The sequence below is a fragment of the Arachis duranensis genome, chromosome 4 (genome assembly GCF_000817695.3).
Source record: "Arachis duranensis cultivar V14167 chromosome 4, aradu.V14167.gnm2.J7QH, whole genome shotgun sequence".
NCBI lineage: Eukaryota > Viridiplantae > Streptophyta > Magnoliopsida > Fabales > Fabaceae > Arachis > Arachis duranensis.
Window position 1 is genome coordinate 53,075,757 of NC_029775.3, and position 5,779 is coordinate 53,081,535.

Genomic DNA, 5,779 nt, shown 5'->3' on the forward strand with positions numbered 1-5,779 from the left:
GGCCAGTAGCACACATGCACGGGCAGCAAGGCGCGCACCATGGCAACACTGCCCTACCCTCCACAAGGGCAGAGCAGCATCCTGACGTAGCACAAGCACGCAATGGGGCTTCATCACACAATTTCCTGCTCTGCCCTCCAGAAGGGCAGGGCAGCCTCCTGGAAGCTAATTTCTCGAAGCCACTTTTTCATGGGCTGAAAATTGGATTAAAAATCCAATTTAATTCATTTCTTCACCAAATCAAAAGCCCATCCAAATTCCAAAATCCAAGAATAGAAAGTGTATAAATAGGAGACAGTTTGATGTAATTAGCAGCCTTCTTTTGATTTTTTGAACTTTTACATTTTGAGACTTTATTTTCTTTGAGAGCTTTGAACTGAGATCTGAGAGAATTGAGAAGGAGAATTGATCTCTCTTCTTCCTTGTTCTTGCTTGAGCATTTTTTACTTCTCTTATTTGAGTCTTGAGTGTGAAGAATTGAGGAATTTTTGTCTCAATCTCCATTCAAGATCTCTTTAATTTCCCTTCTGCATAATTGAGTTGAATTTCATTTCCTTTACTGCTTCTTCTTTAATTTCTTGTTAATTGCTTTGTAAACTTGGATCTGGGACGGGAATTGAGATCTAGACTCTGCTATCTAGTCTCTAAAGCCCTGAGATCTCATTTTCCTTTTGGTTCTTCTATGAACCCCTGCTGCAATTTAATTTCAGCTGCAACTTAATTTCCATTTCTGTTTGAGATCTGGCAGAATTCAAATCATCTCATCTCTTGCTTTGATAATTGCTGCAATTTAATTTCCCTTGCTTAAATTCTGAATTCTTCATCCTCAACTCCCTTTTCCATTCAAGCAATTCATATTTCTTGCACTTTAAGTTACTGCAATTTACATTTCTTGCATTTTAAGTTTCAGTCATTTAATTTCTTGTTTTTTTAAGATTCAGCTCCTTTACTTTCAGTTCTTTTAAATTTCTGCAATTCATCCCTCTCCCTTTACATTTCCTGCTATTTACTTACTGTTGGATACAAAATCACTCAACCAATACTTGATTCGCTTGACTAAATCAACCACTGAACTAAAATTGCTCAATCCTTCAATCCCTGTGGGATCGACCTCACTCCCGTGAGTTTTATTACTTGATGCGACCCGGTACACTTGCCGGTGAGTTTTGTGTTGGATCGTTTTCCGCACATCAAGTTTTTGTCGCCGTTGCCGGGGATTGAAATAGATTGACAATGATTAAGTGAAGTGGAGGTCTAGATCAAGCACTTTTTCTTTTCTGTTTCTTTAATTTTTGATTGACCCACTAACTGTTTGAATTTTTGCTTAAGCTAACTAAAACTTCACTTTAGCAATAGATTAAAGTGTCACTGGTTTTGTGTGTTTCTTATGTTTTGTTTATATGACAAATACAAGAAGAGCTACACCCATCTTTCATGAACAAGATGAACGAACCCTCAGGAGATTAAGAAGAGCTGAAAGGGGGAAAAACATTGTTGGAGAGGAGGAGTCAGAAGAAGAATTTCAAGACATGGAGGAACATTCAACCAATCCACCAGGAGGAGTAGCTAACAACAACAACAATCCACCACAGGGGAGAGTTTTGGCCTCCTACACATTTGCAAATCCCAGACATTGTAGAAGCAGCATCTTAACTCCAAATGTCAATGCAAACAATTTTGAAATAAAGCCACAACTTATCATTCTAGTTCAAAATAATTGCTCCTACGGAGGAGGACCACTTGAAGACCCCAATCAACACTTATCTACCTTCTTGAGGATTTGTGTCACGGTCAAAACCAATGGTGTGCCTCCTGACAGCTACAAGCTACTGCTCTTTCCATTCTCTCTTAGAGATAAAGCCACTCAGTGGTTGGAATCCTTCCCAAGAGACAGCATCAATAATTGGGATGATTTGGTAACCAAGTTTCTTACCAAATTCTACCCACCTCAAAGGATCATTAGGTTGAAGACTGAGGTACAAACATTCACACAAATGGAGGCTGAACCCATATATGAGGCATGGGAGAGATACAAAGCTCTAATCAGGAAGTGTCCTCCTGAAATGTTCACTGAGTGGGATAAGCTGCAGAATTTTTATGAAGGCTTAACATTGAAATCCCAAGAAGCATTGGATCACTCAGCTGGAGGCTCTTTGCAACTCATGAAAACTGCAGAGGAAGCCCAGAATCTTATTGATATAGTGGCCAACAGCCAGTACTTCTTTGCTCACCAAAGGCAACGTCAACCATCATAAAGGAAAGGAGTGATGGAGTTGGAAGGAGTAAATTCGATCCTAGCTCAAAACAAAATGATGCAATAGCAAATTCAACAACAATTTGAGCAAATGGCCAAAAGGATTGACAATCTCCAAGTTGCAGCAGTCAACACAAGCCAACCATCAACCACTTGGGGGCAAAATGAAGAAATTCAAGAGGAGCAACAACAAGAGCAAGTCCAGTAGATGCACAACCAAAATTCTGGATCAAATGAAGTCTATGGTGATACTTACAATCCCTCTTGAAAAAACCATCCCAACCTTAGATGGGGGGACAACCATAATCAAACTCAACAGCCATGGCAAAGGAAATCAACTCAAAACAATTGGAAAAACACAAACCACAACAACCAGCCAAACACTAACCAAAACACATACAGAAAACCACAAAACACTTACCCCAACTCTAACCATCATCCATCCAATAACCAACTCACTAACCAAAATACTTACCATCAATCATCAACACCCCACAACCAACCAATCTCCCAAGACTCTCAGAGAATCACTAATCTAGAGATGCTCATGGAGAAGATGATGAAGAACCAAGAACTGACCACAAAGAACCAGGAAGCCTCCATGAAGAACCTAGAGAGGCAGATTGGGCAAATCTCCAAGCAGATTTCTGTTGAGAAACCATCAAGCTCACTACCAAGTGACACCATTCCTAATCCAAAAGAGGAATGCAAGGCAATACAGTTGAGGAGTGGAAAAATACTGCTGAAAGATGAAGAAGCTACCAAGAAGCCAAAGGAAAGTGACGAGAAACAAGTTGAAAAAGAGGCAGCCAATAATGAAGATACAACAGCAAGCAATCAGCCTCAAAAAAAGGAAGATCAGGCACCAAAATTTAGAAAAGAGAAGGAAGCAATGGGAAAGTCAACAAAGGAACAAAAGCAGGAAGTGAACTTCACACCTTCATTACCATATCCTCAAAGGTTCAGCAAAGAGACTAAGGACCAACACTTCCCAAAATTTCTTAAAGTTTTCAAGAAGCTAGAGATCAACATACCCTTGGCTGAGGCATTGGAGCAAATGCCTCTATATGCCAAGTTCTTAAAGAAGCTCATCAACAAGAAGAAGAGTTGGAATGAGAAAGATACTGTAATGCTCACTGAAGAATGCAGTGCACTAATCAGAAAAGGACTTCCTCCCAAGCTTGAAGATCCTGGAGGTTTCTTCCTACCTTGCACTATTGGAAGTCTATTCATCGACAAGGGGATGTGTGACTTAGGAGCAAGCATAAATCTAATTCCATCCTCTTTAGTGAAAAAGCTTGGCATAGGAGAGGTGAAACCAATACAGATGCCCTTGGAATTGGTGGACCAATCAGTGGTATATCCTAAAGGGTTAATTGAAAACCTTTTAATTAAGGTTGACAAGTTCATCTTTCCTGCAGACTTTGTGATCCTAGAATCAGCAGAGAATGAGAATGACTCCATAATACTTGGTCGACCATTTTTGGCCACTGCTAGAGCCATTGTAGATATAGAGCAGGGAGAGCTAACCCTCAGGATGCATGAAGAAAGCATCACCTTGAAAGTATTTCCAAAATCACAAAGTAAAGAAGGAACAAGCAAGACAAGTAGTAACTTTCTTCTAAGGCAAGCAACCAACAACACAGTAGAACAGAAAAATGAGCAGGTGCAAGAAGGAGAAGGAATTCAAAAAGAAGCCGGGATGATAAACAAAAAGGGAGGTATCACAACTCAAGTCACTGTCAAGGGAGAAAGATCAACAAGAAAGAAAAAGATGAAGAACAAGAAGAAGGTCTACAAAGGGTGGAAGAATAAGAAAATCCCAACTGAAGGATTTTCCAAAGGTGACAAGGTGCAACTAGTATATCAACAGCTGGGAACGGAAGATCATTACACTGTCAACCAAGTACTCTCTCTTGAGCACATTGAAATTGAGCATCAAGGCACACAGAGAAAGCTTACAGTGAGAGGGGACAAGTTGAGACATCACCAGCATCAACCACCCTAAAGGGGAGTTCAATGTCAAGCTAGTGACAATAAAAGAGCGCTTCATGGGAGGCAGCCCATGATTTAAGATTCCTGTCCTTTCTTTTATTCAATAAGTTATGATTACCTGAGCATGATTTTGAACTTTCAAATAAATGCATGTATTGTTTTGAAGCATATGTCAGACTTCTAAGTTTGGTGTGCCTTTTTTGAAGCATATGTCAGACTTCTAAGTTTGGTGTGCCTTAAGGCACACCCAAATTTGTTTTTCAAAAAAAAAGGGGTTATTCTTAGAACATATGCATAATCATTTTGATGAAGCATATGACCAAACACTAAGTTTGGTGTCTGCATGTGTAACAATGTTCAGAAGATCAATTTCTATTCAGGGAATCAAAATCATACAGAGATGGATCATGCATCATTATATTTTGAAATTTTGAAAAAAAAATTAATTTTATCAATTGTGAAGAATTATTCCCTCAGTAAGAGATAAGTTTGGTGTTCACCAACCTTTGGCATTGCTAACTAAGGGACAATTGATCATTTATGAAAAAGAAACAAAAGCAATTTTCTTCTTTATTGCAAACCACTTACCAACGTATATATTCATATTCTAAGGCTAGCTATTTTGGTTTGATTAGGAAAAAAGAGGTTGAGATAAATACAAGGAGGGAGGGGCCACGGCTAGGACAAGCCAATTGAGGAGTGGTCACATGTGCTTAGAGAAGTGTGCTCCTTGGGAAGCAGAATCTGCATGCATGCACCATCGAACACCTAAATACATGCAACCAATGAGAAGAGGATCCTCGTCAAGCCTTAACAATGCATGCAAGCCGTTCAATCCATGAGCCCTCTATATGCTCAACTCGATCTCAACCCTTCATGATCACCAACGAACTCCCCCTCATTCATTGTGGTTTTGTTAGAAAGTTTGAAGAACCTGCCTATAAATAGCCGTTAGCACTAAATGGCTTACACATTCATACAAACTACCGTCACTTGTAAAACATACCCCTCTACTCCCAAAACTAATGCTAACAATTCCCCTCTCTTGCACAACAAAACCAAGCATCATCCCAAACACAACACATTTTTCCTTTACTCCCAATTTTCCCTTCCTCTCACCTCAAGTCTAATGGCCTCCTCAAGTTCAAAAAGAAGGCCGGGAAAGGAACCAATGGTGACCGAGCCTCCATCATATGATGCAAGAAAATTTAGGTCCCAATTCCATGAAGGGAGATATCATAGATTCATGAAGACAAAGAATGTCATTTATGAGAAGGGCCTTGAGTTGAAGGACGGGGAATACCCCATCATGAGGCAAATCACTAAAGAAAGAAGGTGGGAACTTTTATGTGCTCTTCTCGTTGACATTAGTGCAGTTATGATCAAGGAATTCTATGCAAATGCTGTAAAAGAGAACAAAGATAGTGTCCCCTATACGAGTTATGTCAGAGGAGTTGAAGTGAATTTCAGTCCAGCAGCCATCACAAGGGCCCTAAAGTTGAGAACCATAACTTATGCAGAGCCTAGTTA